This window comes from Schistocerca cancellata, chromosome 1, assembly GCF_023864275.1.
Source record: "Schistocerca cancellata isolate TAMUIC-IGC-003103 chromosome 1, iqSchCanc2.1, whole genome shotgun sequence".
Taxonomy (NCBI): domain Eukaryota; kingdom Metazoa; phylum Arthropoda; class Insecta; order Orthoptera; family Acrididae; genus Schistocerca; species Schistocerca cancellata.
In genome coordinates, this window is record NC_064626.1 from 216,262,797 (window position 1) to 216,287,093 (window position 24,297).

General features: G+C 45.2%; 1 pseudogene; it reads right to left on the reverse strand.

Annotated features, from left to right (window-relative positions):
- LOC126165132 (maltase A1-like) overlaps positions 1–24,297 on the reverse strand; it is a 103,495-nt pseudogene that overhangs the window by 71,805 nt on the left and 7,393 nt on the right.

Consider the following 24,297-nt stretch of genomic DNA (forward strand, 5'->3'; position numbering starts at 1 on the left):
AAAGTCCACATCTTCTTTAACGCTGTCCAAAATTCTCCTCGCGCAACTGTTTTTCCCACAAAATAAGTTTTTTTTTTTAAATATTGAATCATCTGCACTAAATCAACAACAAAGTCATTTTCGCCTTGGAGTGAAATGTTCAAAGCGTTTAAAAAACCAGTTAGGTCACTCAAAGAAGCCAAATTCGCCACCCACTTAGGATCACGAAGTAATTGTTCTGGACGTCCTTTCATTTGCATAAAGCTACTGATTTCGCCCCTCAAGGAGAAAAACCGATGAAGCACCTTTCCTCTGCTCAGCCATCTTACTTCGGCGTGGTAGGGGATGTCCGGGTGTTTCGCTTCGATATCAGCCAGAAATTCTTTAAGTTGGCGATGTGTGAGTCCATGCGAGCGAAGATAATTAACCGTTCCAACAACTGTGTCCATAACATTTTTTATGTTGACTGTCTCTGCCAAAGTGTCTCCTGGTGTATCAGACAATGGACTGCCGAGAATAAGGAACAGCCGACTTCTGCAATTTTTGACCTGGTGTAACCCAGGAATCCAGTGCGTATCCCTCGTAACGCAGGGACTCCATCCGTTGTTACTGTGGTCAGGCATTCCCATTTTAAGCCCATTGACTCGAACACGTTTTCCACGGCTGGAAAAATATCCAAACCTGTGGTTATGTCTTTTAATGGTATAAGGTCGAGATATTCTTCGGTGACACACAGATTGTCATCGACATCCCGGATGAAATGACGAGCTATGTCTGCAACGTCAATGGTCTCATCAAGAGCAATAGAAAATGAAACGAATTTTGCCCATGTCTCCATTAATTGCTGCTCTATATCTGAAGCCATATCTTCGACTCGGCGAGCAACAGTTTGAGACGAAAGAGCTATTTTTTCAATTTTTTCCGTGAGGTCTGCTGGACAAGTACAAGACTCAGAGTCGACCATGAAATCCTTGATTAGATTCCCAGTCGCAAAGGATTTCCCTGCTTTCGCAATTCTCAACTAGCATTTGTAACTTGCTTACAAACTTTGCTCACCTGTTTCCTGTTCCTATCACGCAAAAAAATCTCCAGAATTAATTTTGTACAATTCAGTTTTTAAAATACTTTTATCATTTTAGCAATTAATTGTTTCATTCACTGAAACCCAAATAAAAACCAACAAAAAAAGGTTGGTTTTAGGTGCATTTTTCCCCAGTTCTTCTGAAAAGCGGTCATAGACGCTGGCAAGGACAGCGAAACGTGGTCGAAAAATAGATTTTTATCTACTGGAATACTTGCATTTTAATTAATTGAAATCTACCTCGTCGGAGGTTCGAGTCCTCCCTCGCGCATGGATGTTGCTGTTGTCCGTAGCGTAAGTTAGGGTAAGTTAGATTAATTAGTGTGTATGCCTAGAGACCGATGACCTCAGCAGTTTCGTCCCATAGTCCTTACCACAGGTTTCCAATTTCCGAAACATAGATCAAACTACATCATATGTTTTCCCTTCCATCAAAACATAAATACACAGAAACAAAAAATGACTCTGAATGACACTTTGCTGTCCGAGAGAGCGTTTGTAACAGCTTTTCAGAATGTGGCGAAATATAGTTTTTTCTTATGTTTGTGCGACGAAATTTAATGCAACCCAAATATAAAAATTAACAGAAAAAATATTCCTTGTTGCTGACAACCTGATATTCGATAACTGGCACATTGCTAAGTAACATATCAGCTTATAAAATATGGTTTTGTTACTCATATTTATAAATAATAAAGAGTCATACGATAGGAAACACTTACTTCACTGTAATGCTACCTCAAAATTTCTTTCAGTTCTTCATGCTTTGACTGGCGTTTTTCTTGCGACAAATTTTCGAACTGAGCTGTGTGACAGATATTAAAGTGCCGTTCAATTGATTACTTTTTTTAAATACATGAGGTTCCGATGACATACTAAACACTTGTCATGATTTTCGACAGCAGTACAAAGGAAATTAATTTCCCACTCGGGTTTAAATAGTGCGGACGTGCCGCTCCTCCTTTTCTTTGTCTGCTGCTGTTGACCATCCATCTCGATCCACTGTAGCCTTGCGTCTGTTGACCAACAGCTTTGTGTTGTATCACTGCTTGTGACCTCTGCTGATGCTGCGGTCTGTCTTACGTTCGAAGCGCGCGTACAGTGGCATGGCGAGGCGCGGCGGTTGGACCGCATAGCCAGCTACGCGACACGGCTCGGCCACTGCAGCTACACACGAATTCGTCTGGGGCGCTGGCCTCGGGCGACCACGGGCGCTAGTGCCCCAGGGGCACTGTTTGGACGAGCCTGTCGTACACAAACATAGCATCAGAGTGTATGTAAACGAGTTGGAAAAGGGGCAAAATTTTGGGTCACCATTTAGCTGGCTTGCCGAATGGTGCATTATCTAGAGTTGTGGGGCATTCGGATGCCTCAGTGGCTCGATGCTGGACTGCATACGAACGTGAGGGAAGACATACTCGGCATCAAGTTTCTGGTCGACCAGGTATGACCACCACAAGCGAGGATCGCTGAATTATGCAGAAAGCACACCGTAATCCTTTCACATACGAACCTGCCGCTCGAGAACGAGCAATGGCCCCCTTGCAACATTTTGGGTCATCCCTCACCATGGGTCGGACTCTAGCAGCAGCTGGACTAGGGAATTGCCGTCCCATATCTAGGGTGTCGTTAACATCACAACAAAAATGGCTGCGTTTGGTGTGGTGGTGTTGAGGGAGGACAAGTTACTCTCTCACCTATTTTTCGCATGCAGAAAATTGTTAAAGATTTTATTACAATCTTACACACTTTGAGCGAGACTCTAGAAACGGCCTGAGTAGACGTTGATGGAGCCTGGTAGGGAGTTAAAAGCATGTTTTTGTGATTCTTATCTCGTAGAAACGGCTTGTTGGGAGTTGAAAGCAATTGGCGGCGAGCCCATCCCTTAGTAAACCTTGCTGGACAGGTCCACAGCCATACAGGGCAGTCCCTCATCGAGACAGGACTCCAGCAGAACAATGCCGTGCTACCTGCTGCAGCGCCAGCAGAAGCCTGGGCAGGGGCAGTGGTATAAAGGATCTACACAGTGGAGTTGTAAACCAGGTATTTTGCACAGAGCCATGCATAATAAATATTTACATGTTCTTCTGTTTGCTGATTGTGCAAGTAGGCCAGTGAACCACTTCCCTCGCCACCTCGGTTGTTGAAGAAAACTCTGGCGTCTGAGAAACGTTTATAGATAGAATCTTTATTGCACATCATAGTTAGTGTGGTGTCACCGCCAGACACCACACTTGGTAGGTGGTAGCCTTTAAATCGGTCGCGGTCCGTTAGTATACGTCGGACCCGCGTGTCGCCACTATCAGTGATTGCAGACCGAGCGCCGCCACGCAGCAGGTCTAGAGAGACTTCCTAGCACTCGCCCCAGTTGTACAACCGACTTTGCTAGCGATGGTTCACTGACAAAATACGCTCTCATTTGCCGAGACGATAGTTTAGCATAGCCTTCAGCTACGTCATTTGCTACGACCTAGCAAGGTGCCATATTCTTCAAGAATGTATTCTGAACTGATGATATTGTGAATCATGTACCTTCAAGAGCGATGTTCATCATTAATGGATTAAAGTTAAGTATCAAACTAATTACGTCCACTTTCTGAATTCTAATTCCTTTTTATGTTCCAGACCTCACGTCAGTATAGTCCTTCCCTCCTCACGCCAGCCTGTATGAGCTAAAACACGTGCATTTCGGGCTCCTCTAGTAACACAGGCGATTTAGATAAAGGTCTTTGAGAGTGTATCTGTTCATTTGTTGCCGTGGGAGGAGATACGACTTCGGAAAAAATCTTCCCTCCCCCTCTCCAAAAACTTAATAAAGCCAGTAACTGGCAGTTTCTTTTTTTTTTTTTTTTTTTCAGAGACGCGGGTTTCTTAACTCTTGCCCTGGTTCGACATGAGTTTGTTCCGTCCTGTGGGAGGGGAGATTTAGCACCTCTAGAGCGTTGTGATTGGCTCAAGACGGGGTGAAGGCAGTGTCGTTCGTGCACTTTGTGGAAAAATGGATTATTATTTTTTTTCTGGAAAGATGAAAAGCTCTTGGGTGCGGTACTTTGGTCTGGTAAGTACTTCTGGTCGAAGCTCTGGCATGTGTGGTTGGTAATTGGGACCTGTCCTGTGACTGACTTCACTTGCGAGTAGTTTACTTTGGAGAGCCTGTCGTGAAGTTCTTACTGTACCGACAGTGTGACTTCAAACATCTCGGACTACTCGTTTGCCGAGGGCACACTTATTCGTTTTCGGTTTACCAGTCTTGACGTTTGGTGTCCTTCTGAACTCTGTCGTATAAGTGAGCCAAATTGGTCCTTGGTACGACCAGTAAACGGGTGTGTCACTCACTGAATCCTACCGTGATTTCAGAGCTCTGGTGGAGAGTAAATTGCGATCCGTTCGCCTGATTGTTAGACCGTGAGAGTTTAGCATTTCTTTCGTGGCTGCGATCGATTCACAGGTGCCGCCTCCACGTCTCACCTCCAGCGCAGTACACAGGCAACGTACTGCCACTCCGGCATTGTCAGGGCGTACAGACCTCAATCGCCACTTACTCTCAGTTGCACCTATGTAGAGAAACTTCAGTAGATTTGATCAACCAACGCCTGCTCAGCGTCAGATCAATTCAGCTTGCTTTATCCACATTTTTAGGGCCAGAGTACTTGACTCGCTGATCACCTAGTTAAACTGCCTTTGCACCCAGGATGCACACAGTGGAGTAGTAATAACCTTTTGTTTAGGGTATGCAATCTATAACTTGTTTAGTATAATTTACGTCTGGTTTGAAAAACCAAATCTTGTTAATACACTAAATCTTGCAAACGTTCTCAATCGTTTAAATAGTTCTACCAGAGTTACCTTTCATTGTGGCGTCCCATGCTAGGATCTAGCGACCTTTTGTGTGTCAGATCACGTTGCCTGGCGTAGTCATTCAATTTGACGTCCCTTGCGCAGAATTTTGAATTGATGGCACCTTCTCCGACCGTCAGATAGTAGATAGTATTGCCTAGTGAAGTTTCTGTTTCCCATGTAGAGTAGATTCGCTTTGCTGGCTCCTAGACACTAATACTTAATTATTGTGTGTGTGTATTTTCATGTTGTAGTTGTTGTTTCTGATGGCGAACGGCGTTGTGCTGATTTGTTAGGATGGACTGAGAGTTTCGTTCGAGAGCATACAAACAAACTTGCTGTTATATGAATTCGTTGTCAGGAATTAGGAATCAGTAGCTCACGGGAGCGTAATTTATAGTAGAATCTGTGTGCCATAGGAATGTGTAGTGTTTAAATTCGTTTGGGTCAGAATTAGAGTGCATGCTTTCAAAAAGCATGGAACGTTTGCTACAGAGTAGCGGAAGCAAAAATTGTTCAAATGTGTGTGAATTCGTAAGGAACCAAACTGCTCAGGTCATCGGTCCCTAGACTTACATACTAGTTGAACTAATTTAAACTAACTTATGCTAAGAACAACACACACACCCATGCCCGAGGGAGGACTCGAACCTCCGGCGGGAGGGGCCGCGCAGTCCGTGACAGAACGCCTCAAACCGCGCGGCCACTCCGCAGTAGCGGAAGCAATTGTGTTTTTTTTTTTTTTTTTTATCCATGGATCCATGTCACATTATTAGCCGTGACCAGGCAGATATTACACGGGATTCTCAGGTAAATGCAGTTGCAGAACGGGCAGAAATGTCGAACGTAGAACCTGCAGAGTATGACGACATGTCTCAGTCAGGTGACGAAAGTGGAGACCGCAGCAGAACGAAATGTAGGCGCTGCTGGTACGAGACGCACCATCAGTGAGACTGGCAGACCAGAATCACGAACGAAGTCACAGACTGTACATAAGTCCGGAAGATGTTATCAGTGGATCTCAGTTTGCGGCTCTCAAGCAATTCATGCAGTAGGCAGAAAGGAAGAGGCAAGAGGCTGAAAGAAATAGACAAGAGGCAGAGAAAAAGAGAGTGGAGGAAGAGGAAGAAAGACACAAATTAATCATATAAACAATCACAGACGGTATAGGTTGAGTCAAGGAAGAGCTCGTAGGAATCCAAGAACAGCTAGGGAATGTCAAGAAAAGGACAGCAGAAGCGCGTGAGGTCCCGGACAAGGCGAAGCGCGATGCCAAAACAGCGCGATTGGTTGTGCAAGTAGTACGAAAGGACGCATCAGTGGCCAAAGAACAAGTTAAACTGGCAAAAACTGTGGTATATAAGACAAAAAAGGCAGTTGCATCTCTCCAAAAGCAAGTAGTTCAAGAAACGCAGAAAATATAAGGCTGCGAAGCGAATCGAACAGATAGAAATCAAACAGGTCGAAAACTCTAAAGGTCAGCAGACCGGAGTCTCCGCGCAACAAAACGAGTTGGCTAAGGACTCCACATTAGCTACTATACATCTAATGTACTTCTTTTCATTTCGCGAGATATATTTGGGAAGAAGCTGTGTGTTGCGTGACTTCTTGTAAGGTGCGATCTCGGAATTTTATTAGTTCACATGTCTGTGGTACCCAACGCCAGCTTGTACCGATTGCCATGGGAAATGCGTGAGCATCCCCTTGAAGTTCTGGTGCCTGCTAAGCCAACTCATAACGAAACGTTCGGTACTTCTTTGGGAATTCTCTATCTCTTATTTTAAACGTATTTAGTACCGGTATCAGGCTGGAGAGCAATAGTTAAAAACGTATCGAACAAAAGTATTTTAAGGAATACCTTTCGTGAGTAAATATATCCTTTACGTTGTTTCCAGTGGATGTCAGTCAGGCACTTGCGTTTCCGACAAACTCACTGTGCAACAGAATTAAAGGATGCCTTTTCCGAAACCGCGTAATTTCCACTCATTGCGACGCTAAAGCTAGAAATTATTGGCTTAAAAGTGTGTACAAAATTCCTCTGTACTTGTGCAAAAGCGTGGTGCCCTGCGCAGTCACCCTCGGTCTCGATGACGCTTCAAATAGCAAGGTGTCGATATATACGAAAGAGAAGCCACAGATCAGTTCATGTGACGTGTAAGGTAGATTACTGATATCACATTCGCACCAAATTTCACCACAATTCTGCTCAGTGCCACCGTGGACGTGTAACACGGTCATAAGGTCGTCACACACTCTCTTACCTACATTTCACGCCTTCCTTTGACGCCTCTGCGATGGAGGTCAGAACCGTGACAACCAGCCTTGAAATCACGCGGTTTTGTTATTGGTGCCCGAAGAAAACATTTCGGGCACACCGTCGCTCAGAATCGGTAGAAAAAGCCTGCACGCGCTAGCACAAGGAGAGTCAATGAAACCACCTCTTTCCCTGGGGCTTTTATTCCCACACATTTTTTGTCTAAAACACAGTTCGTAATACGATGAGCAACAGGACGACGTTCTTGAGAAATCTTTGACATGACTGACACCCTCGGGTGTTTCGACTGTTTTCTAAGCATATTGTGAGTCTGCATCCCTATCGAACGTGATAGTACTCTTTCGCAGCGCAGCGCGACCACAATTTTCGCTCTTGTGTACAAGTTGGAACCATTGGAAACCGTTAGACGAAGTAACTAGAAGTGCTTACGCTTTATCAGATCTCCTATTTTGTGTCCTCCTGTGTTGTGATCATGGGGGAATGCATTATTGACACCTAAGAAAATAAAACGGCAAAGGGACCTACTAAGATTGCCCCCCCCCCCATTCTCCCCCCAGTTTGATAAAGCCCTTGGTAGCACCCACCGAAATGTATTGATAATTTTACAAACGTACCTGTACAGACAGAAACTGTGATGATTTTATTTTTATTTAGCGTATGGCTATACATGCAACATTAATACATCAAGTGTTAGACATTAAAATCTTATAACAATCATGAATATAATTTATGTTTATATTGGTCAGTTAAAAGGTTATATCGAGGTTTGAGATCCATTCTAGCGCCGATGGGGATGCCTCCAGGAAGTCGGACCAGTTCCCTGCATATGCTCGCGAGGAGCATTCACCATGGATGTGTTGGATCGTCTGTCTAGGGGCACCGCAGTCGCATTCTGGTGACATCGCTCTTCCCCATTTGTGTAGTGAATCCGCACACCTGCCTTGTCCAGTACGTATTCGATTTAAGGCCGACCATGTTTTCCGTGTCCGTTCCATTCCAGAGATGTTGCAGTTATAGCTCTCAAACCAGGTCTGTAGTTGGTCATTTGTCTTTTGGTTCCAATCTAGTCTCCATTGTTTCATGTGGTCATAGTTATTATTTTGAAGCTGCTCAGCTGTGCGTATGGGTGATGTTCTAGGTACTTGCAGACAGTGGTTAGCTCACTGGACTCGCATTCGGAAGGACAACGGTTCATTCCCGCGTCCGGCCATCCTAATTTAGGCTTTCCGTCATTTCCCTAAATCGCTCCAGGCAAATGCCGGGATGGTTCCTTTGAAAGGGCACGGCCGATTTCCTTCCCCATCCTCCCCTAATCCGATGAGACCGATGACCTCGCTGTTTGGTCTCTTCCCCCAAACAACCCAACTTGCAGACTGGCGACTCCTTTGGCATTCTCCGTTTCCGGATGGCCTACTATCAGGCGCAAGAGGAGCGTTGTAGCGGTGAAACAAAACAGCGTAGCCTGCCTTCAGGCGCTGTTACCCTCATCATAGGTTCTATCGGTAACTGTGTGTTTTTAAAATTCTCAATGAAGGTGGGCGAGCGCCACCGAGGGTTTTGCCGAACTGGGGGGGTCTTAGAAGGACGCTATGCCGTTTTATTCACGCATGTGCCAATGTTGCATTCCCCAATTATCACGCCATAGGAGGACGCAAAGTAGGAGCTCTGGAAAAGCATTAACACTCTTAACTGCTTTGGGTTACCTTCAGATATCATCAAATGGTTTTGAGAGGTCAATAGACATTCCCTCCCGTACACGAGTGCAAAAGCTATGGTCGGGCTGAGCGCCTTACGACTGCGATCACGTTCCTTATGGATGCAGCCCCACAATGTCCTTATATAACGGAAATGGCAGCGGTGTCAGCAGCGTCAAACACCTGTTGATCATCGCACCGCAGACAGCCGTTTTCAACCACAAACTGTGTGGTAATCAACACCCCAAGGAAGGAGTGGTTTCACTGACACACTTTCGTGCCGATTCTGGGCGGATGTGTGTCTGTAATGTTTTCCTTGGGCACTCACACGGAAACGCCGTGTTTTCAACGCTGGGTTTCGCTTTTCAGACCTCCATCGCAGAGGCGTCAGAAGAAGGCGTGAAATTTGGGTAAGAGAGTGTGTGACGACATTATGAGCTTGTGACACGTCCACGGTGGCCCCGGTCAGAATTGTGGTCAAATTTGGTGCCAATGTGATATCATGAACCCTACTTACACCTAACATGAACGCCGGCCGCTGTGGTCGAGCAGTTCTAGGCGCTTCAGTCCGGGACCACGCGACTGCTACCGTCGCAGGTTCGAATCCTGCCTTGTGCATGGATGTGTGTGATGTCCTTATGTTAGGTTTAAGTAGTTCTACACTACTGGCCATTAAAATTGCTACATCACGAAGATGACGTGATACAGACGCGAAATTTAACCGGCAGGAAGAAGATGCTGTGATATGCAAATGATTAGCTTTTCATACCATTCACACAAGGTTGGCGCCGCTGGCGACACCTACAACGAGCTGACATGAGGAAAGTTTCCAACCGATTTCTCACACACAAACAGCAGTTGACCGCCGTTGCCTGGTGAAACGTTGGTGTGATGCCTCGTGTAAGGAGGAGAAATGCGTACCATCACGTTTCAGACTTTGATAAAGGTCGGATTGTAGCCTATCGCGATTGCGGTTTCTCGTATCGCGTCATTGCTGCTCGCGTTGGTTGAGATCCAATGCCTGTTAGCAGAATATGGAATCGGTGTGTTTAGTAGTGTAATACGGAACGACGTGCTGGATCTCAAGGGCCTCGTATCACTAGCAGTCGAGAGATGAGAGGCATCTTATCCGCATGGCTGTGACGGATCGTGCAGCCACGTCTCGATACCTGAGTCAACAGATGGGGAAGTTTGCAAAAGAACAACCATCTGCACGAACAGTTCGACGACATTCGCAGCAGCATAGACTATCAGTTCGGAGACCACGACTGCGGTTACCCTTGACGCTGTATCACAGATAGGAGCGCGTGCGATGGTGTACTCAACGACGTACCTGCTTCCACGAATGGCAAAAATTCAGGTTCTGTTTACAGCATCATGATGGTCGCATCCGTGTTGGACGACATCGCGGGTAACGCACGTTGGAAGCGTGTATTCGTCATCGCCATACTGGCGTATCACCCGGCGTCATGCCATGGGGTGCCATTGGTTACACGTCTCGGTCACCTCTTGTTCACATTGACGGCACTTTGAACAGTGGACGTTGCATTACAGATGTGTTACGACCCGTGGCTCAAATGGTTCAAATGGCTCTGAGCACTATGGGACTTAATTCTAAGGTCATCAGTCCCCTAGAACTTAGAACTACTTAAACCTAACTAACCTAAGGACATCACACACATCCATGCCCGAGGCAGGATTCGAACCTGCGACCGTAGCAGTCGCGCAGTTCCGGACTGAAGCGCCTAGAACCGCTTGACCACCGAGGCCGGCACCCGTGGCTCTACCCTTCATTCGATCCCTGCGAAACCCTACATTTCAGCAAGATAATCCACGACCGCATGTTGCAGGTCCTGTACGGGCCTTTCTGGATACAGAAAATGTTCGACTGCTGCCCTGGCCAGCACATTCTCCAGATCTCTCACCAATTAAAGCGTCTGGTCAATGGTGGCCGAGCAGCTTGCTCGTCACAATACGCCAGTCACTACTCTTGATGAACTGTGGTATCGTGTTGAAGCTGGATGGGCAGCTGTACCTCTACACACCACCCAAGCTCTGTTTGACTCAATGCCCAGGCGTATCAAGGCCGTCAGTTCTAGTATAATTTATTTGTCCAATGAATACCCGTTTATCATCTGCATTTCTTAATGGTGTAGCAATTTTAATGGCCAGTAGTGTAGGTCTAAGGGACTGATGACATCAGATGTTAAGTCCAATGGTGCTTAGAGCCATTTGAACCATTTGGAACTTAACATTAACTTCTGAGATGTGGCCTTTTTTTCGCAAGTATCGATACCTTCCTTTTCGAAGCGTCCTCGAGCCAGAGGGCGATGTCGCAAGGCGCCATGCTTTTGCAGCTTTACAAAGAAAGGTTGTACGCAGCTGTGAGCCAAATTTCAAAGTTTAGCGTGGCAATGGGTGGGAATTAAATGGTTTCAAAAAACTCAACCTTTAATTGTGTAGCGCAGTGCAATTATAAGTGATTTGTCCACTTCAGTTCGCTCCGAATTTAAGTTCCCAGGTATTTAGTTATTGTTACTTATTTTCTGTAATTAGTGACGAATGGATTATATGCATTGAAACGTCCCCTTAGAAAAATTAATGAATTACTTTGCTGATAAACCTCTTACATTATTTGATTTTCAAACAGCTGAGCAGAACTGAACGTACTCAGACATTTCGCTCGTTACCTATTTTGACACACAACATTTTTAGCGCAACGCAATCTGACTTTCAATAATCCCTACTAAAGAATGGCCCTGACTAACATTAAACTATACCTTTCACAAATCACTTACCTCACAAAAATCTTCGTTACTCGACTACTGCAATACAGCGAGCGCCACTACTGCCAGTTAAATAAAAGATTCAAACTACTGAAGGCACTAACTACTGATAGGCATAGTTAGGAAATAAAAGATTTTGATAGAGAACAAACAATGTATTTACCTTTATAATGTTCTAAAGTCATAATATATAGCAGTTCATGACGTCCAGTCTTACAAATTTACTGTCTCTGATGGACACACGTCCAGATCATCCGCTCTAAAAACTCAGACATTTCTCTCCCCACATCCACCACTGCTGGCGGCTCACCTCCAACTGTGCAACGCTACGCGCTGTTAACAGCCAACTGCCCAACACTACAATAGTAAATTCCAACAATGCAAACCAGCCACAGACTGCACACAGCACAAGTCAGTGATTTTCATATAAAGCGCTACATGGCGTTACCAACATGAAAACCTAAACAGCCTACTTACAGCATAATATTTTTTCTTTTCGGTTATTTATCAGCAGTACGCTACATTTATTTCTGTTAAACATCGACCTGTGTGCCTTATACCAACTTTCAATTCCTTGCTGATCTTCCAGCATTTCATTACAATTTTCTCACCTTTCATGTTTTATATACACAAAAGAATCATCCACGAACAGTCTCTCGCAACTTTCTACTTTATCCACTATTTCCTTTAAAAGGTCCTATAAGAGACCCTTGATGCAGACTCAAAGCTACTTACACATCCGACTATGTCATGTCGTTAAGAACAACAAGGTGAGATCTATTTGCTGTGAAGTCCTTACTCTAAAGGCGAAGCCCGTATAGCGTGGAGTGCCCGCCTGGTTTGAGGCCCCATGTCACGGATTGCGCGGCCCTTCCCGCCGGAGGTTCGAGTCCTACCTCGGGCATGGCTGTGTGTTTATTTCTTAGTTTAAGTAAGGCTCAGTTAGTTTAAGTAGTGTGTACGTCTAGGGACCGATAACCTCAGCAGTCTGGTCCCTTCACACATACACGAACCCCGTGCCATATTTCATAAGATCTTAATTTTTTCGCTAAGCGACATTACTAATGGGTATCGAATATCTTCCAGACATCAACAGCTCGGCAATTATTTCGATCACGTTGTCTCCTGCCTTCATGATTACATGACCAAACAGGGCGAGCTGAATTTCACTAGGTATTTTTGCAGAATGTATTCTGATTCCTTCATAGATTTTCGATTGCCATAAACGTTATTAAACGAGTTCATAAAATGTTTGATGGATTAAGAGCAACACAGACCTGAAGGTATGTCTAGGGCATGAAGTCGAGTGAGTCGCTTACCTTTGTTGCGCGAATTTATGTGTCCCAAACACTCACCTCAGTGTCTCTTAGGAGCACATGCTGTGGCGCAAGCGAACAATTGTGTCTCGAACTTCTTTAGTGATACAGCCTTGTAAGACGGAATTCATCGTTTTAGAAATTTTTTCATAATGCGTGGCCAAAGTCGTAATATATTTCTTTAAAGTCAGTACCGCCATTAGACTGTTGTTTGTTTACAGTGTTACATTTACACTCACGCAATCATGATTTCGGCTTCAAAGTGCCATCATTATTTCCTACGACAGGTAGGACTTAAAACACTTGATAATGGCCCTTTGAAGCCGAAATAATGATTGTGTAAGTGTAAATGTAACACTGTAAATAAACAACAGTCTAATGGCCTTACTGACTTTAAAGGCATCGTTTTAGCCTTTCTTCTATTTCGGTGTCGGTATGATCACTGAATGATTCGATAGGTAACTCTAATTCTTTAGCTAATATATAGGATGTTAGGGTACAAGTGAAGGTATTGTGACCATTGGTACCGTAATATGTTCCCACTTCAGTCTGTTAGTTGTTCTTCCTCTGCATCTAACATTCTTCCCGGAAACACATCACATAATTTACCACCTGATGTTTTCTGCACGGTCGTAACTGCACCCCTAAGTGGACTAAACCTGTCGTTAAGGGCTAACAGTTTATTCAGAGGAAACTTTTTCCATTCGTTTATAGGATTTTTTATTTTGTCATGGCAAAAATTGCCTCTGAATATATCCTTGTTTTAGTTGACGTGTTTTTAATAGCGAATGTCCTAATCACTTTATTCACTGACCATTTTTATACTATCAGACTGGTATAATTTTTTAAACAACTTCATTAAGTCAAGGAATAGAGTCAGTAGCAAATCACTTTTATTATTGCACATTTGGATTACGGAAGGATCCTCTTTCTCTACCTGCTGTGCGGAGCATGTTGAAGAAGTTCGAATCAACTGCAGACCTGGGCGTCGCTCCGGGAAGAGGCCGACGACCAGTTGCGCCACAGGTGGTTGATCAAATCTCTGTTTCTATGGCAGACAACGCTGCGCGTAATTCTCGATCGTCAGGCAGTGCGCGTGCTGTGTCACGACAGCTGAACATCCCGTGGTCCACTGTACGGAAGGTGCTTCGAACCATTCTCAAATGGTATCCGTACAAGATACATATCGTACAGGAGCTTGCACCACACGACGCACGACGACGTGTTGACGTCGCTCTCCACTTTCTCACAAGGACTGAAGCTGACAAGCACTGGCCCTGGACACTCCTACGGACAGACGAAGCCCATTTTTCTCTGACGAATGAGGTGAACACACAGAATTGTTGAGTTTGGGGATCTCCACCTGCAGTTACTGTGCATGAAGTTCCTCTGTATGGAGAACGTGTCATCACATGGTGTGGCTTCAAGGCTACTTTCATTCTTTCTTGAACAGGTTTGCGCTCAAGGACCAAAGACGTGCGGTGTGACTGGCCAGCGTTACTGCGATATGCTTCACCAGCATGTCATACCCGGCCTACAGAAAAGAGGCACATTAAACTCAACAGTTTTCATGTAAGATGGGGCCCCACCGCACGTCACTCGTGTTCGCCTGTTCCTCCGAAACACATTTGAAAACGATCGAATTATCAGCCGATCGTTTCCCAAATGCTTGTCCGGTATAATCACCTGATTTCACCCCCTGTCATTACTGGTTGTGTGGCTACCTGAAGGACAGGATTTACTAGGTGAACATTTACACATGTGCTGATCTGAAGCGCAGCATATCAAGAGTGGTAGCCAGCATACCTACGGACATGCTTCGTTCTGCTGTGCAGAATGCAATCCTGCGCTTTTAGACTCTTCTGGACACTGATGGGCAACATATTGAGCCTCTTTCGTAACAGTAACGGTACCAGTATGTAATGGTAACATGTACCGCAGCAGCACTTTAAAAGTGTGTCAGTTGAATTGAGTCTGCATTGTTTCTCTTCCCCATGTCCTTGACATTCATCCTTCCAAGTTTGGTCCTCTTGCGGTAGCTATTTTCCGTGCTATAACGTGTTAACTAAAGAAAGATTAACTATAACGACCCAATACATACACTCCTGGAAATTGAAATAAGAACTGCGTGAATTCATTGTCCCAGGAAGGGGAACTTTATTGACACATTCCTGGGGTCAGATACATCACATGATCACACTGACAGAACCACAGGCACATAGACACAGGCAACAGAGCATGCACAATGTCGGCACTAGTACAGTGTATATCCACCTTTCGCAGCAATGCAGGCTGCTATTCTCCCATGGAGACGATCGTAGAGATGCTGGATGTAGTCCTGTGGAACGGCTTGCCATGCCATTTCCACCTGGCGCCTCAGTTGGACCAGCGTTCGTGCTGGACGTGCAGACCGCGTGAGACGACGCTTCATCCAGTCCCAAACATGCTCAATGGGGGACAGATCCGGAGATCTTGCTGGCCAGGGTAGTTGACTTACACCTTCTAGAGCACGTTGGGTGGCACGGGATACATGCGGACGTGCATTGTCCTGTTGGAACAGCAAGTTCCCTTGCCGGTCTAGGAATGGTAGAACGATGGGTTCGATGAGGGTTTGGATGTACCGTGCACTATTCAGTGTCCCCTCGACGATCACCAGTGGTGTACGGCCAGTGTAGGAGATCGCTCCCCACACCATGATGCCGGGTGTTGGCCCTGTGTGCCTCGGTCGTATGCAGTCCTGATTGTGACGCTCACCTGCACGGCGCCAAACACGCATACGACCATCATTGGCACCAAGGCAGAAGCGACTCTCATCGCTGAAGACGACACGTCTCCATTCGTCCCTCCATTCACGCCTGTCGCGACACCACTGGAGGCGGGCTGCACGATGTTGGAGCGTGAGCGGAAGACGGCCTAACGGGGTGCGGGACCGTTGCCCAGCTTCATGGAGACGGTTGCGAATGGTCCTCGCCGATACCCCAGGAGCAACAGTGTCCCTAATTTGCTGGGAAGTGGCGGTGCGGTCCCCTACGGCACTGCGTAGGATCCTACGGTCTTGGCGTGCATCCGTGCGTCGCTGCGGTCCGGTCCCAGGTCGACGGGCACGTGCACCTTCCGCCGACCACTGGCGACAACATCGATGTACTGTGGAGACGTCACGTCCCACGTGTTGAGCAATTCGGCGGTACGTCCACCCGGCCTCCCGCATGCCCACTATACGCCCTCGCTCAAAGTCCGTCAACTGCACATACGGTTCACGTCCACGCTGTCGCGGCATGCTACCAGTGTTAAAGACTGCGATGGAGCTCCGTATGCCACGGCAAACTGGCTGACACTGACGGCGGCGGTGCACAAATGCTGCGCAGCTAGCGCCATTCGACGGCCAACACCGCGGTTCCTGGTGTGTCCGCTGTGCCGTGCGTGTGATCATTGCTTGTACAGCCCTCTCGCAGTGTCCGGAGCAAGTATGGTGGGTCTGACACACCGGTGTCAATGTGTTCTTTTTTCCATTTCCAGGAGTGTACAAGGTGGAACGGGTGTAAGTGCAGATATTTTTTGTATGTGGTATCGTTGCATATACACACTTCAGTGTGTCGTTTGTTTTTCCACTGCGTCAAACAGTCTTCCCACAGACATGACACAAAGTTTACGACCTGATGTTTTCTGCATGCTTGTAACATGCTCTGTGGTCGTAACTGCGTGACAATGTGAGCTATGCCTGGCGATATAGACTACCCGTTTTGCATCCATGCATCCAGATTTCAATACCTGACCTGCTGCCCAGGGTAAAATAAACATTAATGGCTTGCTTGTGCCACGTGAATCTGGAGGTAATACCAACTTAAAAACATGCAAATGTATATCTATAACCATTCGACTGCAAGTTACGTAAATACTATGGTAATGAAGTCTTCAGTCACCAACAGAAATATCTGCACTCAATCCTATTACATCTCGTATAGTCTGATTTTTTTTTTAATTTTGACAAATTTCATTGCCCTGTCCCAGTTGAAAAGGGCTAAAGGCAGAAATTTCAGTTGCGGATTTCACAGTTAAATAATTTCAATGGACAAAGGCGACGATGGTGTCTTTTAAAAGTTTTTATATGACTGTAGACTCATTCGAGGAAGAAATTAAGCGACTTTCACATTCCGCGAAGGAAGAAAACTTCTCCAATTAGGCAGCTGAATCTACTAGTCGCGGTCTCCCAACGCACAGTACTATATGACATTTCGTAAAACACAAAAATAAAACAAGTAAAGGTCCGCCAGAAGCAGTGAAATCATTTTTTGTGATATAAATTCCATCAGGCCTAGTATCTAATGATGTGTCACACTGTTTTAAGGCTTATATTTTCAGTACAGCGTCGAAATGAAACATGAGAGTACGAAAATGGAAAAACAAAAATTAGTAATGGTGGTATTTTAAATAACGCACTGTAGGAGTGTGTGAACGAATTTATATTCATCATCTAAAAGGTGGAATAGACCAGATGGAAAGAAAATTCTATATAAACTTCGCAATAGAAGATGTCAAAAGTGGTTGGATACATATCAAAGAGTTTACGAAAACCTTATATGACAATGAATCGAGTGGAAGTGTTTTGCACAAAAACGTCTAGTATTTGTTGTTTTGCACACTTTTTGCAAAGTACACTCCTGGAAATTGAAATAAGAACACCGTGAATTCATTGTCCCAGGAAGGGGAAACTTTATTGACACATTCCTGGGGTCAGATACATCACATGATCACACTGACAGAACCACAGGCACATAGACACAGGCAACAGAGCATGCACAATGTCGGCACTAGTACAGTGTATATCCACCTTTCGCAGCAATGCAGGCTGCTATTCTCCCATGGAGACGATCGTAGAGATGCTGGATGTAGTCCTGTGGAACGGCTTGCCATGCCATTTCCACCTGGCGCCTCAGTTGGACCAGCGTTCGTGCTGGACGTGCAGAACGCGTGAGACGACGCTTCATCCAGTCCCAAACATGCTCAATGGGGGACAGATCCGGAGATCTTGCTAGCCAGGGTAGTTGACTTACACCTTCTAGAGCACGTTGGGTGGCACGGGATACATGCGGACGTGCATTGTCCTGTTGGAACAGCAAGTTCCCTTGCCGGTCTAGGAATGGTAGAACGATGGGTTCGATGACGGTTTGGATGTACCGTGCACTATTCAGTGTCCCCTCGACGATCACCAGTGGTGTACGGCCAGTGTAGCAGATCGCTCCCCACACCATGATGCCGGGTGTTGGCCCTGTGTGCCTCGGTCGTATGCAGTCCTGATTGTGGCGCTCACCTGCACGGCGCCAGACACGCATACGACCATCATTGGCACCAAGGCAGAAGCGACTCTCATCGCTGAAGACGACACGTCTCCATTCGTCCCTCCATTCACGCCTGTCGCGACACCACTGGAGGCGGGCTGCACGATGTTGGGGCGTGAGCGGAAGACGGCCTAACGGTGTGCGGGACCGTCGCCCAGCTTCATGGAGACGGTTGCGAATGGTCCTCGCCGATACCCCAGGAGCAACAGTGTCCCTAATTTGCTGGGAAGTGGCGGTGCGGTCCCCTACGGCACTGCGTAGGATCCTACGGTCTTGGCGTGCATCCGTGCGTCGCTGCGGTCCGGTCCCAGGTCGACGGGCACGTGCACCTTCCGCCGACCACTGGCGACAACATCGATGTACTGTGGAGACCTCACGCCCCACGTGTTGAGCAATTCGGCGGTACGTCCACCCGGCCTCCCGCATGCCCACTATACGCCCTCGCTCAAAGTCCGTCAACTGCACATACGGTTCACGTCCACGCTGTCGCGGCATGCTACCAGTGTTAAAGACTGCGATGGAGCTCCGTATGCCACGGCAAACTGGCTGACACTGACGGCGGCGGTGCACAAATGCTGCGCAGGTAGCGCCATTCGACGGCCAACACCGCGGTTCCTGGTGTGTCCGCTGTGCCGTGCGTGTGATCATTGCTTGTACAGCCCTCTCGCAGTGTCCGGAGCAAGTATGGTGGGTCTGACACACCGGTGTCAATGTGTTCTTTTTTCCATTTCCAGGAGTGTATATGCAGAGATGAATAGATTCTCACATGAGAGGGAGAAATGGATGTCAGACAGAAACAATATTGTTATAAAATGAGTGGGAGGTATTGCATCATTTGAAGATTTGCCGTGTATAACACCCGAATGGCTCAGATAGATGGGAAGTATGGCACACAGTATCTGAGCAGTCTCTTAAAGACAGGAGCGCCAAACGTGGCAGCATGTTGCCAGTTCACCGACTTTCAACGTGGGAAGATAATCGATGTAGCACGTGTGGGTCACAGTTGATCGGAGATAACGCTTTAATTCGGCCTTCCACCGTTTACAGTGTCTCCGGGGGATCTATAATACCACAGTGACAACGTCTCCACACGTGTAAACCGCTGCAAAGGACGACCACAGTTGTTTGAAGAACGGATGTCACGTCGCCTCCGCAGAACCATTCCGGGCGATCGTTGGTCTGCTGTGAGTGTGGGGCATCGAGAAACCTTTTCTACCCAAACTGTATGGACGCAAATGCACCGCATTTGCTACAGCATCCGATGACTGACATCATACGCAGTGCCCTCAGTACAATTATGAATTACGACCATTAAAAATAGCAAACTGGAATGAATTACCTTTAGCGTGGGCTTGAGACAGTAATTCGTCGAAATCTTCCATGGTGCCGAAAACTGGATCGACGTCTGTGAAGTCGGAGATGTCGTAACCATTATCAACCATAGGTGACTTGAAGAACGGAGACAGCCAGACTCCTGTTACACCAGCCTCTACTAGGTGGTCCAACTTCTCCGTTACACCTGTCGAAGCAAAAGACACACAGCCAGTGAATTACGAGGGCGATTTGGAAGTATTGCGTGCTACGTGTATTTGAAATGCCAACAGTGACGTACAGTGCCAGGCTTTATAATTGTAATACCATGCAGATGGTAAGCAACAAACTTTAAATTGATGATAAGCGTACTACATGGAAACTCCAGGAGGAATATGGACAATGCAGGAAAATGGCTCAAATGGCTCTGAGCACTATGGGACCTAACTTCTGTGGCCATCAGTCCCCTAGAACTTAGATCTACTTAAACCTAACTAACCTAAGGACATCACACACATCCATGCCCGAGGCAGGATTCGAGCTTGCGACCGTAGCGGTCGCGCGGTTCCAGACTGTAGCGCCTAGAACCGCTCGGCCACACCGGCCGGCTCAATGCAGGAAAAGACAGATTGTTATTTACCATAAAGAAGACACGTCAAGTTGCAGACGAGCACAAATAAAAGACACTCATATAAAGCTTTCGGCCACAGCCTTCGTCGGTGAGACACACACACACACACACACACACACACACACACACAGACACACACACACGCGTGCGCGCGCGCGCAAACACACACACTCACACACACACCATTTTAGTGCAACTCCGCTAAGTAGGTAATAGTGAAAAGCAGCAAGCCATCTGGCATGTCCCTCTTCATTTAATATGAGACGATAATGAGCAGGTAGAATACGACAGTAATGTTTATAAAAGTGGATTGGAGTACAACGATTGTACATACTGATTTCCAACTAAATTGAAATCTTAATTACGTACATTTAACGTGGTGCAGGTCATTTTTTTCTCTACTATTTTGAATGTATGCGAACATTCCAGAGCTCTTGATCTGGACAAGTACAGCACTGTCCATTGTAGTGAAAAAAGCGCGTCTGACATATGCACAAATAGGCAATCTAAGGTGTTGCCTCAACGATAGTCACCTCACCGGGCGAGCTCCAGAGGTTGCGAGGTATGGTGCATTTCTGACCCACTTCCAGCCTTGGGGCTACTCCGAGGCCAGGGAAGAAAGTTTACCAATGTTAGCTTGGAGCTTTTCCTGTTTGTTTGTGATGTCCCAAAGCCGAGGCAGAAGCAATAGTTTTTTGAGAAAAAAGGGCGGATTGGAAAGTTATTGGAATTTTAGCAGGAATTACGCTATTGGCTGACTGACTGTACTTATTCAGCGATTGGCAGGCATGTCCTACTTGGTAGGAACAAAAGAGGAGGCTGCGTGATTCAGTTAAAACACAGAGAATTGGTTGTGGGACAGAGATGTGGAGGGATCAAAGAGTTCTTCCAGAGATGGGGAGGCACAGATGTGGTGTGCGTCATTGCAGCCAATCAGGGTGCAGAGTTCGTGTTCGCGACAGCACTACACTCACCCTATACTACACAGACTTGGACACACCAGCGTATTTCTGCACGTGCCATGCCGATGTCATCGGACAACCTTTGGTCCGCATTTACTCAAATCTTTACAGTTATTTCTCAAGCCTGATAGTGCTTTAGGAAATGCACGCATTCGTCAATCCAACCGTAAGGTGAGCAGTCACAGCATTCGTAGGAATAGAAGATAGTAACTGTAGAATGTCAGTTGTGTCTATAACGAATGTTGAGATTTACGTTCAAGTAACGCTGAAAACCAGCAGGTTTACTTTGTATAATTCTCTAGGACACATTTTGTAATATCAGTTGAACTGCTTTCATAGTCAGACGCGATTAACGTGTGTTTTCAGTTGAATTAATTAATGTGTTCATTTAAAACTTGTTCCTATCAACACCTCCCATTAACATCAAATTTGATACTATGCACTTCTCCACCTTAGGATCCGCAGATGGAGCGATAAATTCTCCTTATTAGTCATTCCGTTGTCCACAATTATTTCAGATATTTTCTTAAAGGCGTGTCTGCCTCTTAATTAACTTCATGGGTAACGGTAAACATCTTAAACACACGTAGGATTTAGCAGTAGTAATGCCATTAATGCCATCTACTTCTGTATACAATGAAACATTACGCAGCGAGTTTCACATTCGGAGATTGCATCTGAATGTTGGTCGTTTGGGAGAAGGTCGAGTTATGCTTTGTGTAAGAAGGAGAAACCTCCAGCATCACGTGTCGGAATTCGACAGCGACAGGTTTGTGGTCTATGGAGACTGTGATATATCACTGTGCGGCACTGCTACTCACTTTGGTCGGTATCTCACAACTGTTATGCAAATATGGAATCGATGATACCGTGTGACAGGAGAGACATTGTTCACTCGGCTGTACAAGACAGTACGTCCATCTCACGTACCTCGAGTCAGAAAATGGGTTAGTTTGCAGCATGAAAAGTATCCACATGGACAGTACGACGATTTCTGGAGCATCACGGACTATGAGCACACTTCGGGCTTCCCATGAGGCAGCAGCAAACAGACTCGCCGACAGTAGAGTGCCCATCGACAGTAATGGACACAAGTATGGTACCTTATCGTCTATTGACACCAATGCTGGTACTGAATAAAACATCATGATCATGTTGGATGTACACGTGTGTGGAGGATAAAGGTTGCCTGATTTCATTCGTCATCGACTAGCAACTCGTATGATGCTATGGGATACCACTGGGTTTGCGTATTTAGCAATTTATCCCACTGGGTTTGCGTAGTTAGCAATTTCGACAGTAAGTATATATTTACGACATGTCAAGGCTGTTGGCTGCGCGCTATTTTCCAAGTCTATGTGACGTTATCTTTCTACAAGATAACGGAAGACCACATATTTCCGCTACCACCTAAAGAGAAGGCCGTGGCGTGCTTGCTTTGGTGTAGTAGACCACAGTTATTGTGTATGAAGCGTGGGTAACTACTTCAATTTTTCTTTAAATTTGGAAGTGGATCAATATCTGCCCCTAGTCTCGAGAAAATGAATCATTTGCGATCATTAAAAATAAATATTCATAAGATCCCTCATATCCAGCAAATCTTCGGTGATATCTAACCCAGATTTTGGCAAATGACAGCTTGAAAAGAGGAGAGTACTATGCCATATCACTAACATACGGAATTTTATCTACGACAATATACCAGAAGCTACAGTTTTATTTTTTTTCAAACCAGTCGTTGACAGCTAATGAAAAGAATTTGTTAGTATGAAAAACATGAAATTTCTTTTATTATGTTACTGTAAACAGACACAATAAAACTTACCACAAGTTTTTCTTTCTACACTTCAGTTATCTGTCACATATGAAAAATTACAGCAAATAGCCTACCAGCCTTCCACTCCTCTTCACGTACGGAATGTTGGACTGAATCTTCTTACTACAAATATCTCTTTATTTATCAGTGGACGAGACTTTGACGAATATGTGGCAATGTTCTGCTAGTCGTCACTTTGTTCACAGCTTCAGAGTTAGAAAAGATTTTTATGCGGTCAGTTCTAGTCCGCAGCAAAAAAAGGCAGAGTTTTTCTATCAGAATTAACAAATTTTATGCCTTTTTACCTGTGGTTAACAAGGTTACCAAAACATAATAGTCATTACTTTATGAGCCAATTGAGACAAGTCATTAAGGTGAAAATAGATTCCAAAATTATATAATTTTTCATTAACAGAACTAAAGAAATTAAGGTGAAGACATTCACTACTTCATTCTGAATGGGGATGAGAACGAAAAAATGATACACAATTTACTGTGAATTATTTTCATATTTCTCAGATGAAAGAAACGAAGAAAATCCCTTGTTAATTTCAGTTCCTGAAGTTCACTATTAAAAATACGATGGGGTACACAATTCCACTAAAATTGCAACAGAACTGGCGGATTATTTTTATCTCAAATGTTACCCTATTCTCGTTTGATGAAATATCATTAAATATGAGTAACGGCTACATTTCTTTTGTTGATAGGTTTAATGTTACTTCTTTTGGAAAACACAGTATAATTTGCACAAACGCATGCTGCAGTACCTATTATGGCTTAATTCTGAAACAACGTCGTATTAAACAAACAATTGGTAACCATAGAGGTTAATATCTTAAGGAAAGTCTCATTCTGTCGGTTTACAGTAACATAAGAGAAGAAATTTCATGTTTTTCATACTTGCCAGTTCTCTTTTCAGTACCGTCGATGACTCTTAAAAATTGCAGCATTCGTTTGAAAAAATAAAATCTGTAGCTTCTGCTACATCGCCATAGATAAAGTTCCGTACGTTAACATGTGGGAAAATTTTCACCTCTTTGCGTCTATCATATGCCAAAATCTCCTTTTGATATCTCGAACGGTTTACGAGATATGAGGGACTTACGAAAATTTCATTCAAACGATTGGAAGTGAAGGTGGTACATAAAATCCATTTTCTCGAGACTGGAGACAGATAATGATCCTCTCCCAAGTTTAAAAAATTTCAAGAAGTTAGTTACATTTCATAAACATGGTGTAACGTGCACCAAATGCAAATTCATAATTACTA